This window comes from Oryctolagus cuniculus, chromosome 7 (assembly GCF_051225735.1).
Source record: "Oryctolagus cuniculus isolate XC-2025 breed Fujian yellow rabbit chromosome 7, ASM5122573v1, whole genome shotgun sequence".
Classification (NCBI taxonomy): domain Eukaryota; kingdom Metazoa; phylum Chordata; class Mammalia; order Lagomorpha; family Leporidae; genus Oryctolagus; species Oryctolagus cuniculus.
The window spans coordinates 124,301,181-124,316,718 of record NC_142873.1 but is presented as its reverse complement, the minus strand read 5'-3'; the positions used below and the strand labels follow the sequence as shown (position 1 = coordinate 124,316,718).

The window sequence follows — 15,538 nt, the reverse complement described above, 5'->3', positions numbered from 1 at the left end:
CTAAAGCCAATTATTGACTCCTTTCATTCACTCATCATTCATTCAAAGAAATAGAATTCATTATGTATCAGCTACTTGAAAGTCACTGGGTGCCAGGAGGCATGCAAAGATAAAGAATTAGGCAAAAACTTGCCTTCAGTATTGTAATCATTTAAGTTTCTTTCTGGTACACTGTGTTCTAACTCCTCAAAATCACAGACTTTCTAGATATTGCAATAGACATTATCTGTCCAAACTGAACTGACAATAAAGAAACACAAAGTTTCTTCTCTTGTATGCCTTAGAATTCTCTGTTCAGTATCACATTCTTAAAAGGCAAAGGGACAACAGCAAGGATACAAGCTAGTTAGCTTGCTTCACTGATAGCCAGAACAAAATAGTACAGAGCAAGCAGAGAAGCTATTGCATAGGCTTTAGACAGATTGATCATAGAGTCCCATGAGTCTAAAGTAGAACCGCTTCAAGCTGACCCCATTTACCTTAACAAGAATAAGTTCTCCAGGTGGAGTGAAGTTTGAGACACTGACAAATTGGTTTAAATATTCCCACACTGGCCAAGCTTACAGAATTTAATTAATCAGAAAGTTATTTTCAGTAACCAAACTCCAGTGTGGAACAACTATGACATAAGCAAACTAAATTCCCATGGATTACAGGGTCATCTCAGGCAAATGTTCTATCACCTTAGGGTGAGAGGGGCTATTGGCCACTAAGAATCCTGTTTGTCTCTCTTTTTGCCAGTCAGTCCAGAACCGGTGGTTTCTGGGAGATAGTGATGAAAAGCTCCATGCAAAAGAATCAGTCACCCAGGGAAATGGATTCACCTCCAGTACTGGAGTTATGGAATACTTACTAAATACTAGGCACTATGTTAAATGTTTTATGTTATCTCTTTCTGATTCCCAAGATGACCTTAATTGTACTTTCAGGATGAGAAAACCAAGGCTCAGCCATAACTAAGCAGCTTGTCTGTCTTGGCTGGGAAGCCTGTAAGAAAGCTCGAAATAAATCCCAAGTACAAGTCCATCTGCTTACAAAGTCTAGACTCCTCCCTTTCAGAAATTCCAGGCAATGCAAGAGTAGGCAACAAGAGTCTATTAATGCCATACATTTTCCATTCATTCACATTTCCAGCCTTAATATACAGTGATGCCAGACATATGCAAAACTCCAAAATCCTGACAAATAAGAAGGTGCATATTATTTAACTTGAATAAATATTTATGATAATTAAAGGATCAGGGTGTACACAGATATAAATATTTAGGAAAACTAGACCATATGCTTTTATCTGTTTCAAACTATGGTAATGATCTGCTCTATAATTTTTTCTATTGGAACTGTTCTGGAAGGTATTAGGAGTCTCTGCCATTATGCTACATTTCTGAAATGGTCTTGAACTGTTCTCCACAGCCCAGTAGTAGCAAATCTCCATATCTTTTCTTGATGTCTCTCTGGATCTCCCAATTTTATAGGCCTACCTGCCATCTGGACTCTTCCACAGAATGTCATGCAAAAAATGGACATATTATTTCTTTTCCTCACTTCAAATCTGCTTCTCCTTCAGTATCATTCCTAATTTTGCCTTTCTCAGTCAATAGCAGCATCTTCTACTTTAGTTCCTAAACAAACACCTAACAGTCTTTCCAAACTCCTTATTGCTTTTTTTTCCCAATCACCAACTTTTACCTTATATTTAAATTTCTGGTTTTGAAATTCTTATTTGTCCTTCATAGTTCCCCTAGTCTGTTTGGGCTATTAAAATAAAATATCTAAACTGGGTAGATGATATACAACAGAAATATCTCTCATAGTCTGGAGGCTGGGAAGTCCAAAGTCAAAGTGCTGGCAGATTTAGTTTCTGGTAAGTGCACATTCCATGGTTCATAGATGGCACCTTTTAGCTTTGTCCTTGGGTAATGGAAGGGGCCAGGCAGCTTTCGAGGACCTTTTTTTATAGATGCTGATCTCAGTCACAGGTTTTCTGCCCTCCTGACCTAACTGCCTCCTTAAAGTCCTATCTCCTTGGCAATTAGTTTTCAAAATAGGTATTTGAGGGGAGCACACATAGTACACATGTTCCACAATAATACTTGCCAAAGTCTGTAATTACACATTTGCTTTTGTGACCATTCAAATAATATCTTTCCCCTCTGTTAGACTACGAATTTTATAGTAGCCAAATCAACATCTTGAGGGCAGGTGCTGTGGTGTAGCGGGTTAAGCCACAGCTAGGGATGCCCACATTCGAGTGTCACTTTGAGTCCTGGATTTTCTGCTTCTGATCCACATTCCTGCTTATATGCCTGAGAAGGCAGCAGATGATGGCTTAAGTGCTTGAGTCCTTGCCACCCACATGTGAGACCCAAATGGAGTTCCCGGCTTTGTCCTGGCCCAGTCCCAGCTATTGCAGGCATTAGGGGTGTGGGGGTATGATAGAACCAGTGGATGGAAGGAAAATCACTCTTTCTCTCTGTCCCTCTCACCGTCCTTCTGTCTCTCATCTGTCACCCTGCCTTTCAAATAAATATATTTCTTTAAAAAAACTAAATAACTTTTTTCTCTTACTATTTTACCTTCTGTACCAATAACAGCGCCTGATACATAAAACACATTCAAAAATGACATGGAGATAGGATAAAGACATCTACATCCTCTTTGCTATTGCTGTAGCCATACTCCTGGCTCAGACCCTAATTTTTTCACCTGAGTTACAGTGACAGTCTCCTAACTGGTCAGCAGTCCATCAAAAAAGTTATCCTCCATTCTTCTTCCACAGTGAACTGTCTTAGGTTCCAATATTCAATGATCCTCAAATCTATTAAGCCAAACAATGTACAGGTTGACACAGGGTTGACCATGAAATAAAAAATTTGATGTCGGCCGGTGCCGCAGCTCAATAGGCTAATCCTCTACCTGTGGCACCGGCACCCGGGTTCTAGTCCTGGTCAGAGTACCAGATTCTGTCCCAGTTGCTCCTCTTCCAGTCCAGCTCTCTGCTGTGGCCTGAGAAGGCAGTGGAGGATGGCCCAAGTGCTTGGGCCCTGCACCCACATGGGAGACCAGGAGAAGCACCTGGCTCCTGACTTCAGATCAACGCGGTGCGCTGGCCATAGTGGCCATTGGGGGTGAACCAACAGAAAAGGAAGAAAAGGAAGACCTTTCTCTCTGTCTCTCTATCTCACTGTCCACTCTGCCTGTCAACAACAACAACAAAAAAAGAAATTTGATGTCTAATTCAGTAGAAATCTGGCTTATTTATCATATTCTAAAATTTCTGAAGTCACAAACCTTCTTGAAAATCAGTGGTAAGATATGGTTTATGTAGAAGTACTTGCAAGAACTTGAATAAAACATTAATATTTTCCTAGATCTAAAACTTAATTTTGATCTCATTTTAAGACCTCTGACTTAGCTGTGTGATCTTAAACAATTGGATAATATTAGTGTCTACAGTGCTCTCTTCTGCAACCTTCAGCCAAGGATAACAATTATGCTCATGGCAGGAGCCTGGATCTCATGATCCGTTAAAAGTCCTCTTTTCTGCTCTCTGTGTGGTGGATTGAATGTTTCCTGATCCATCCTCATATCCTAAATTCTACCACTCAAGAATAATGTGAGAATTCAAAGTGATATTTCACTCCTGTGATACCCATAGCATCTCCTCAAGAGTCCATTTGCACTTAATATCTTGTATTAGAATGGAAGAACACATATCTGTCCTGCTTCTTGTGCCTGAAAATTACATAAGCTTTAGGGAAATGTTTTATTAATCTTTTTGTATATGAAATGACTAGCTTAGAGGAATTACTCAGCAAGTATTTACAAAAATGCAGTAAATATTTAGGGAACAGATGTGGTAGACATTGTTCTAGGTCTTTGAGATACAATGATAAACAAAGCAAGAATCTCTATCTATGTGACACTTAATATGCTAGCAGAGGAGACATGCGATAATTTTTAAGTAAATTATATAAGTGTATTATATGTAAGTCTTAATATATATTGAGTAAATTATAACTATTATACATTAAATATTATATCTTAATATACATATTAAGTAAATTATATAAGTCTATTAGAATAGGATAAGGACTATGAACAAGAAAAAAAGCAGAGAAGGATAAAGGGTTCAAGAATTCCTGCAAGTATGTGTCCCACGCAGGAGGTCTGTCACCGTTTCTTCCTGAAGGGTCCGAGGAAACCATGGCTATGCGGGGGCCCAATTAGGGGCTGGGGCAGTTGCACAGGCCGGGATGGAGCCTCAGGGCATGGGACCTGGCTCTGACTCTGGCTCTGGCTCTGGCTCCACCTCGGGGCCCCCTGCCTGAGCTCCGGCCGCCAGATCCTAGTTGGAAGAATCTGATGAGGGTTCTACCTGGGGCAGGAGGTGAGGTTATGCATCTCAGTGATCCCATGGAAACGCTACAGTTCTAAGACCACAGATAAGGGTGTCTACATGGGTCTCTCAAAGACACAGGTCCTGTCCCCTGCAACTGTGGTAGCAGCAGCAACATCGCCCTTCTGCCCTCCCTACCCCTGCAAGTGACCCTGGTCCCCTTCCTTCCTGACACCATGTCCTGCCAGGATCAGACCCAGGAGTTCCTTTCCACCTGCAAGTTGCTGCAGAGTCGTCAGAATGGAATCCAGAAAAATAAGCCGGCCCTGCGTGCTGACAGCACAGTGAATTCACCCTCATGGCCAAGTGCATTGGGAAAGACTTCAGCAACACATTTGCCAACCTGGAGAGGCTGACAATCCTGACAAAGCACAAACCCCTCTTTGATGATAAGATTGTGGAAATTGAAGAGCTCACATACATCATCAAACAGGACATCAATAGCCTCAAAAAACAAATTGCTCAGCTTCAGGATTTTGTGAGGGCAAGGGGCAGCCAGAGTGACTGGCACCTACAGACCCACTCCCACACCACTGTGGTCTCCTTGCAGTCAAAATTGGCCTCCATGTCCAATGACTTCAAATCAGTTTTAGAAGTGAGAACAGAGAACTTAGAGCAGCAGAGGAGCCGACGGGAACAGTTCTCCTGGGTACCTGTGTCAGCCCTAGCCCTTGCCCCCACCACCTGGGGATTGTCCTGTGGTTTTGGGTGCAGAGTCCTGTGCCTCTATGGACGTGACCATTGATATGGTGGACTCTAAGACCATCCAGCAACTGCAGCTCATTGACGAGCAGGATTTCTACATCCAGAGTCGAGCAGACACCATGCAGAACATTGAGTCTATAATTGTTGAGCTGGGCTCCACCTTTCAGCAGTTGGCACACATGGTTAAGGAACAGAAGGAGACAATTCATATGATCAACAAGAATGTGCTAGGAGCCCAGCTGGATGTTGAGGCCACCCAGAGATTCTCAAGTACTTCCAGTCAGTCACCTCCAATCCGCGGCTCATGGTCAAAATCTTCCTCATCCTCATTATCTTCTTCATCATCTTTATGGTCTTCCTTGCCTGAATCTCTCCACACTGAGGCACTTGTGGGGGGTTTGGGGGACCCTCCTGGGAAGGCAGGTGGCCAGTGCTGCCACAGAATATGTGCAGGGTGCTGGGGAGAAAGGCCCTGTTTCTCTGGTATTGCTAAGAATGGCCACTGCCCATGATATCCCAACTCCTTGCTTCTGGCCACTTTGTCCTCCCCTTACTACCCTCAGGCCTTTGAAACACACGGTGCTGGATTTGGACTCTGCTGTGAAGTGGCTAGAAAGGAGCGGTGGCCAACTGAGGGCTAGTGAGGGAGGATGTCTCCAATAGGAGATTTTATAAACCCTCCCCAACCTCTCCCAAAGGAAACTTTGGCAGCAAAGGAAAATGATGACCTTCCTCAACTTCCTGACAGTGAGGAAAGGAAGCAAACTTGTCCTATCCCAGGGACCAGCTTTCCCACCTGTGTTTGAACTTGAGCCTCCTTCCTCCTCTGCACCATGGGAGACAGGGGGTCCTGAGCCCACCAGCTGCGTGCACAGTCCCTGACAGCAGCTGCTGGTGGCCAAATTTGCTACCGCTGATTTTCTCCCAATTGCGGCAAGACTGTTAGCCTCAAAAAAAAATATTCTGGGTGGGGATGCTTTGATATTTTCAATGGGATGAGTGTCTATGCCATTGAGGAGAAATCTAAACAGAGGAGGTGAAGGAGTTGCCAGGGAAAGTTCTAAGAAATAAGGTGAGTAGATGCGTACAATGATCTGACTTGTATTTAAATGGATTACTCCTGTAGCTTCACAGTGAATAGACTGTAGGGACACAAAGGTAAAAGTAGGGAGGCAAGTTAGCATGTCAGTGTAATAATTCAGAAGAAACATGGTGGTGGCTCAGATCAGTTCCACAACATTCATAGGACATCTGCATCTCTGGCTCTGTAATGGTATAAGGAAAATGAGACTGTCTCCATCTCAAGAAGCTCACAGTCAACATTATGATCCCAACCTAATTCCCAGCCTCGTTACTATCACAGGACACAAGCTCTGCTCATCTTCCCCATTTCTAATATATAATATTACAACCAACCCAAATTGCTCATTATTCCCCAAACACACAACACTTTAGCGTGCCTTTGTAGCACCCTTTAAATTGCCCAGGCACCCATTTCTCCAACTTGCTAATCTCACAATTTCAACTCCTTCTTGGACTTGATCAAATGCCACCTTTTGGGAAGAAAGTTTTCTCTAACAACCTGTGTAGAACTGGTCACGCTCCTCTGGATTTCCCTTGCACCTCTACATACCACTAAGCCAGGTATCTTATAAATGGATTCCAGTTCAACTGCAAATCACAGACACTAGGTGTGTTCTTGGGATTATTACTACACACAATGAAGTTAGGAAGGGAGAACATAGAGAAAAAGGAGGAGGAGGAAGAAGGGGAAAAACTAATAGAAGCCACTTTGAAGGTTCTAAACCCAATCTAGAGAACTATTTGCATGTGGTAGTTTTTAAAGAAAATAACTGAGAACACGTAGGATAATAACCATTCCAGATCCAGCCATATTTCTCAGCAACTGCTCAGCTCCAGAAATAGCCTTGAAAACTTGGGTGGATGACATGGTCAGAGGGAATCAGTCATCCATAAAAAATTCCTTTGATCAGAACAAGCATCTGAGTTCCTTGATCAAATTCAGAAAGGGACATGTCCATGTTTAGGTCCCGACCTTTGAAGACTGTCTGAGCTGAAACAGGGAAACAAATGTGCTGAGCAGAACAGAATGAGTAACCAGCTCTGTGGCAGGGATAGATTCAGCCCTGACTAGCGCTGGCCTGCACAGCACGAGGCCAGGACCAAGATGAGATAGAGAGGCTCTGGAAAATTATTCAGACCTGGTCATGGAGCAGCTGGGTCAGCAAAGGGGATTTCAGTTGCTGCACTGGCAGATTCATGCTACCTTATCTCACTGGCACAATCATCACTTATAAACACAACAAATGGAGGCATAAAGATATTAAGTAACTTGTTTAGAGCCATAAGGATACCAAGCAGAATGCGTCTTTCTTCAGATCTCTAAATCCGGGGCTGAAACAAACCTTGTGACTGCTCAGCTCAGGCGCACAGCTTCAGCCTGAGAGGAGACTGCAGTTCCAGACATGGCTCTGTTCACCTTGCTGCCTTCTCTCTGATGCATGTTTTTAGTACCAGGTAATCTTTAAGATTTCTTCAAATTCTGAAATTCTAGGACACTTAGTAAGAATTTTTTAAATGTTATCTACCTCTCTCCTTCCCTTACTGCTTTACCATTCTCTACCCACACCAACATGCCCTCCCAAGAAGCAGAGTAAAAGAATCTTTTTACACTATCCAGCTTGGAAAGAGAAGTTAGATAAAGGGCGGAGCCCCCAGCCTTTCTCATTGTTTATTCACTCAGAACACATATCTTCTCCTATATGTAATGTTGCATCTTTGCTTTTGTCAGGGAAACCTACCATCTGCCCATCAAAGGAGAGCCGCCGTTATCTTCCACAATTCACTCTTTAAAACTCTATCTCTGGGTTTCAGTTGCACTAAAGAACTCTATTCAGCATGTACCTGGAGTAAATATAATGGAAATATTGAAATAAAAGTAATATTCTCTCTAATATATTTATTTTAATTGTTCCTTTTCTTCTCAAGAGTGTGAGTGGGAGGTAATCCCTTCTATTTCAGTTACCTCTTCTTTAAATGACTGGAATTTTATAATGTGTTATTTTGTGAGATTTCGCTTTTACTTTTTTTTTCTAACTCTCTGATATTCAAGCATGTATGAGTTCAACTTATACCATTTTATTGTTTCTGATATACTGGATCATAAATCAAAGAGTAAAAAGTATTCTGCTTATCCAAGTATCCTTATTAAATTCTTTATAAAATTAAATATTCATATAATAGATTTAAAAATTCAAGCCTGACAATAAAGGCAAACTTTCATGGATAGGAATTAAGAAATGATGCAGGATTTTGATGAAAAAAAAAAGGAATTGAATAGTAATTTTTAAAACTACAGTATTTTGGTGGATCATACAGATTTAATTCTCATTACAACATTGTAAGTAGATAGTATTAGCTCCATTTTATGTCTGAGGAAACAGGGGCTCCTGAAATTTGTTCCAGAAAGAGGAATCAGGAAGAAAAGGACATTTCTGGGAAAGGATTTTGTCTTCTTCTAAATTCTCTATAATAATTAAATGCAATAGCCATCTTTAGAGACCCTTGGCAGTCTAAAATCCAAAACTGGGTCATATCTGACATCATTTTGCTGGATATTTGCCCTGCCTAGGTACCCACTAGTAGATCTATCTAGTTGGCAGCTGCTAGCTTGTGGGGCTGGATACGGGCTGCTACAAAGCAACATCTATCTCAGATATGCCAGCAAGACCTTTTCTCTTGAGAGGTAGAAAATGCAGTATCTCAAAAGTTTCATCAGCCCAGACTCTGAGGCATTAGAGTCATATGTGTTCAGGTAGACAATATGTACTACATACACGTTACTCAACACATACACACACACACACACACACACAAACCTGCACTTATATAATGTGTGCACACACACGTACACACACACTCCAGAGAAGAATAAAATATAAGAATGAGAATAGGGCCGCCACCATGGCTCAACAGGCTAATCCTCCGCCTTGCAACACCGGCAAACCGGGTTCTAGTCCCGATCGGGGCACCGGATTCTGTCCCGGTTGACCCTCTTCCAGGCCAGCTGTCTGCTATGGCCCGGGAGTGCAGTGGAGGATGGCCCAAGTGCTTGGGCCCTGCACCCCATGGGAGACCAGGAGAAGCACCTGGCTCCTGGCTTCGGATCAGCGCGGTACGCTGGCCGCAGCGCACCAGCCCCAGCAGCCATTGGAGGGTGAACCAACGGCAAAAAAAGGAAGACCTTTCTCTCTCTGTCTCTCTCTCTCACTGTCCACTCTGCCTGTAAAAAAAAAAAAAGAGAGAGAGAGAGAGAATAAGAATAGAAGAGAGAACTGACTTCATCCATTGGTAGTAGGAATAGAAAATGGTGTCTCTTTGGAAAAGTCTTGTTTGGCAGTCCCTCAAAGGATTAAACAGAAGTACCACATAACACAGTAATTCTACTTCTAGTAATATACTAAAAAGAAAAAATGAAAAGCTTTGCCCACACAAAATCTCATATACAAATGTTCATAGGGTCATTCATAATAGTCAAAAGTTGGAAACAATCCAAATATTCATGAATGATGAATGAACAAATAATAGGTATATCCCAATACAGGACTATCATTCATCCAGAAGAAAAAAAGGAAGTACTGATACATGCTACAGTATGTAAAAGAAGCTAGTAACAGAGACTACATTTTGCATGATTATATTTAAATGAAATTATTGAAATATGCAATCATGGGGTTGGACAGTAGATTAGTAGCAATGTAGAGCTGGTGGCCAGGGAAAGGAGAATGCCTACCAAAGTGTACAAGTGTTTATTGGGAGGTGATGATAAAAATATTCTAAAATTCACGGTAGTGATGGGTGTACAACTCCAAATATATTAAAAAACTACTGAATTATGCACTTCAAATAAATAAACTATATGCTATGTGATGTTCATCTTACTAAAGCTGTTACTAAAATGAAACAAGCATGACCAAACTTCTATCTGGTTTGTCCATATGGAGAGATTGTAAAATTCTAAACCACAAATTAATAATCTGAGCAACATTAGACTCAAAAATATGATCTGCATAAGCAGATTATAGAAAGACATAGTATACTACTATAATAACTTTTATTTTGTTAATTATAAACACATTTTAAATTATACAAGCAATGACTTTCCTTTTGAATACTGTGCAAATAACAGAAAAGGATATAAAATTGAAAAAAAGCACTCAAAATATCTAAATAAATCAAGTTTTGTTCCACATATTCTTCAACAACATATCTAATGGCTTTATCTTATGTACCAAATATAACAAATCCCTACTGATATATATTTATCTTTTACCCAAATATAATGAAAACTGATATGAACATCCTTAAAAGCAAATCTTTGAGCATATATCTGATTATTTCTTTCATTATCAGAAATATGAATCCTCAAATCTAGCAAAGTTGGAGGTAAATATCAGCTCATAATTTTACTTCATTAATCTCAAGGGAAAAAATGATCCTTGGAACTCCCTAGACCAACCAGTTAATAACCCTAAGAGACAGACACATTACCCTAAATAAATAAAATCTGACTCAACTGTAATGTTTGTCAGCTAATGCTAACTTAGAGGTGATTCAAGATGTTGACTTATAACCAAAATGACTAGCAGAGACCCAAAGGAAATAAGCCAGGCCAGTGAATATAATTTACAACGGAGGCTCAGAGGGCAAAGGAGATTGCCAAAGATCACATACGCAGTAACTAGCAGGATTAGGATTCATATTAAGGCTGCCTGATAGCAGAGCCAGTTCTTTCCCTACTAAACCTTAGTGCTTCATTTTCCAGACACTGCCCTCAAGGAATCTGTAATTTTTGATGACAGGTATGTGCAAAAATAACTATAATAACTATAATTCTGGTAGAGTAAGAGAAGTGGCACGAAAGTGGTTCAAATCCAAATATTTTCTTGGGCAAATCAATCAGGAAAGTATGGAAGCACTAATATGTGATATTGGCTTTTAAGGATGAATTGATTTAATCATATAAGAAATATATGAGTACCTATTTGTTGGAGTGGAGCAGACTATACCAGTTCACTATGCAAAACCATGGTTTCGATTTCTTCTAGCACACACAGCTAAATGTCACTTCACAACTTTTTTACAGCTAGATGAGGCCATCAAACTATGTTTCAGCCAATGATTTTTCAATCAAAGTAATAGGAGCCATTTTCAGGAATGCTAATAAAAAGCCCCCACATGGGTTCTTCCTATTTCTTTCCCTATCTGGCTGTCCAGACAACAGAGGATGCCTAGATGACCCTGGAATCTATGCATTGATGATGACAATCATTTTGCTTCCCTGGATGGCTGTGTGGTTTAGGGTTGCCCATTCTACTTGTTCATGATGAAGACAGGGATTTTCATTTGCTTTACCCATTAGATGTTTTGAGATAAATCTAATACAACAGCTGGCTGACATTAATATAAGCAGAGACTGTGACAAGATAAATAAAGTTGGCATTATCTTCAAGGAATTTACAATTTGATAGAGGAAGCAACTGAATCCACAGGAAAATATGACATAGCATTGCCAAAAAGTAATTCTATGAAGACATGGGTGCATAATCTTTTCTTGGTGACTCAGATGATGATGTTTATCAAAAGAAATGGCATCTAAATCGAGCACATGAAGCATAGGTGAATGTTATCTAGGAAAGGAAGAGAAGGAAGGAGAAGAGAAAAGTTTGAAGTACAAAAAGGAACATCAAGCTACAGGATTCCTACAGGTAAAGAAATATGGGAAAATATTCTTAGTGGAAGCAACTAATGCTGCATATGAGTGTGACCACATAACTTTATAGGAAATGGAAATAACCATGTAACTGGTACATAGTTGGAGCACATTCTATAACATAGTTGAGTCATTCTTAAAAGAATTGGCTTATGTCAGAGTATCAGACAGAAAAGGGCTAAAGCATTAGACAGGAATAAATGGAAAGAATAGTAAAGATATATGACTTCCTCACCAGACAAACAATAGCCACTGGAAGAACAGGCAGTCTTGTCAACTGCAGGAAAAGTTCAGAACCAAAGAGCACTCCAGGGCATCCTATCAATCATAAAGAACAGAAAGCCTTTTTTATTTTTTTTTTAAATTTATTTTATTTATTTGAAAGACAGTTACAGAGAGAGGTAAAGACAGAGAGATTGGTCTTCTATCCGCTGGTTCACTCCCCAGATGGCTGTAGCAGCCAGAGCTGCACCAATCCAAAGCCACAAGCCAGGAGCTTCTTTCAGGTCTCCCACATGAGTGCAGGGGCCCAAGCACTTGGGCCATCTTCCACTGCTTTCCCAGGCCATAGCAGAGAGCTGGATCAGAAGAGGAGCAGCCCGGACTAGAACCAGCTCCCATATGGGATGCTGGCGCTTCAGGCCAGGGCTTTAACCCGCTGCAATACAGCGCCAGCCCCAGAATGCCTTTTTTTAAACAAATTACTGAGGCAGGTTTTGTGGCATGGTGGGATATGCTGCTATTTGCAACACTGCATCCTATTTCAGAAAGCTAGTTCAAGTCCCAACTGATCAAGTTCCTATCCAGCTCATTGCTAATGCATCTGGGAAAGCAGTAAAGGATGGCCCAAGTACTTGGGCCCCTGTCACCCATGTGGGATACCCAGATGGAATTCTGGGCCCCTGATTTTGGCCTTGCCCAGCCCTGGCCTTTACAGCCTCTTGGGAGTGAATCAAGGGATGGAAGACTTCTTTATTATTCTCTCTCTTTGTCTCTATGTCACTATGCCTTTCAAATGAACAAGGTAGATCTTTTAAAAACGTAAAATTCAAATGTTTATTTTTATTTATTTGAGGGGTAGAGAGAGAGCAAAAAGTCTTCCATCCACTGGTTCACTCCCCAGATGGCCACAACAGCTGGAACTGTGCCCATCCAAAGCCAGGAGCCAGGAGCTTCCTCTGGGTCTCCCACAAGTGTGTAGGTGCCCAAAGACTTGAGCCATCTTCTACTGCTTTCCCAAGCTATAGCAGAGAGCTGGATTGGGAGTGGAGCAGCCAGGACTCAAACCAGTGCCCACATGGCATGCCGGTATTGCAGGCAGCAGCTTTACCCACTATGCCACAGCACCAGCTCAGGCTGACAGCTTTTTAACTTCAGTGCTACAAAAGAGTCATTCTAGTCCCTTCTGACCTGTAAGGTTTTCTGCTGAAAAATCTGCAATAAGGAGAATTGAGAACTGTAACATGTTATCTGCTTCTCTTCTCTTGTAGCTTTGAGAATCCTCTTTATCTTAACCTTGGAGAGCTCAATTATAATAGGACTTGGAGAAGACTTGGTTGGGTTGACTCTGACTAGTGACTTTTGACCTTTCTGTACATGGATAGTTGCATCTTCCTCTAGGTTTGGGACACTTTTTGACACTGTCTCTGAATATGCTTCCTATATTTGTTGCAATTTCAAGTCCCTGTTAAATCCCAATAACTTGACTATTTGCTTTTTCACACTATTTCATAGTTACTGTAAGCTCTCTCCTTTCTTCCTGATTTTTCTTTCTTTTTTCTCATCCAACTGTGTATTTTCAAATAGCATGTCTTGAACCCCACTGATTTTTTCTTCTGTTTGATGCCTTCTCTCACATTTTTCCATTCACTTATTATACTTTCCAGTGGAATGAGTTCTTGATTTTGTTGACTTACTTCCATTTCTCTGTCCAATCTCCTTATTAGAATATTGAATTGTTTCTCTTTGTTCTCTTGAATCTCATTGTTTCCCTAAAAGGGCTATCTTGAAATCTTCATCTGAGAATTATGAAATTTCAATTCCTACATGGTTGGGTTCTGGCACTTCATTTTGCTTTTTTTTCTTCATCACCAACAGATTTATTTTTAAAGGAATGAATTGAGAGAAAAAATGTGGGATGGACAATCATGAAATAAAAAACATACAGAAATGCAAGCTGTCTGGCTAATTATTTTATAGCCACAAAAAAGTATAAGAGAATGTCTTCTACAAAATACAATATTCAAAATTTGAGGTGTTCCATTAGCAATGCTGAAGATTCAGTCTATGGTATTCTGAATTTAGACTGCAATCCTTCTTTTTTGATGGGTAACTGGGTTTGTGGCACAGTCCATGCTTTTAATCCGATTTGAAGTGAAGAATGGCCACATAGCCCAGGTATTAGTAGATGGAGTGTTTGGTTTCATGTGTCACCTAACTTCTAAGCTTCCTCCCCAAAATGCAGTGCCAGGCGAGACTGTACTTCTTGTCAAAATCCTATCTGAATGTGTGGCTTAAGGAATTTAAAGCTCTGATTTGTAGTACTCACCAATTTCCCTGATAAAATGCATGATTATTTCAAGATACTAATGGTTTAAAAATCAGCTTACAAAATATCTGAAAATTTAAAAAATCAGCTCCTGTCAGCCAATACAATGCAGATGTAATGTGGCAATGCTACAGGTGATCAATACAGGCTCAGTCCCATCTGTCCTCTAAGAATTAACTTTTGGTCATGACCTTTATATATACATATTTGACAGGCAGAGTTTTGACAGTGAGAGGGAGAGAGAGAGAGAGAGAGAGAAAGGTCTTCCTTTTCTGTTGGTTCACCCCCCAAATGGCCACTATGGCCAGAGCGCTTTGCCGATCCAAAGCCAGGAGCCAGGTGCCTCCTCCTGGTCTCCCATGCACATGCAGGGCCCAAGCACCTGGGCCATCCTCCACTGCCTTCCCAGGCCACAGCAGAGAGCTAGACTGGAAGAGGAGCAACCGGGACAGAATCCAGCGCCCGGACAGGGACTAGATCCCGGGGTGCTGGTGCCGCAGGCAGAGGATTAGCTTAGTGAACCGCAGCACTGGCTGGTCATGACCTTTATTTGCAAATGCCTTTCACTCTCTGACTTCCACTGTCTCTACTGATCCCAATAATAACCAGGGTAGTCAGGACAGGGTACACTGTCCATTTTACTTAGATGAGGAAACTGAGTCCTGGAAAAGTTATATAACTTCCCACAAATCATATTACCAGTAACTTTTCAACATCATTAAACAAATTGTTGTTTTATTTTCAATAAGTTTTCTTCCTATTTTTCACAATTGTAAATGTAATTAGGGAATTTCTAAAAATACAGAGTTCTAAAAATATATAATATCTAATACTACAACCCCAAAACACCAGTTAACAGAATTATATTTATGTATATTTAATATATATGTATGTTTCATACAATTATAACAATTAAACAGTTTCCTATTAGCATTTTTCCATGTTAGTACAAATAACTGATAGCTATTTTTAATAACTGTAAAACATTAAATCAAGTTGACCTACCATAATTTACTTTATTTCCTTGGTTTGGGATACTTATGTTGTTTTGGATTTTTTTTTGTTACCAATTACGTATAATGAACATAGCTAT

The 15,538-nt window shown here is 40.6% G+C and overlaps 1 protein-coding gene and 1 pseudogene across 6 annotated transcripts in view; one reads left to right on the top strand and one right to left on the bottom strand.

The window, feature by feature from the left end:
- LOC100353437 (AGBL carboxypeptidase 4) overlaps positions 1-15,538 on the bottom strand; it is a 1,500,799-nt gene that overhangs the window by 739,243 nt on the left and 746,018 nt on the right. The window lies entirely within an intron of this gene.
- Positions 4,561-5,471, top strand: LOC103350190 (syntaxin-5 pseudogene; annotated as a pseudogene).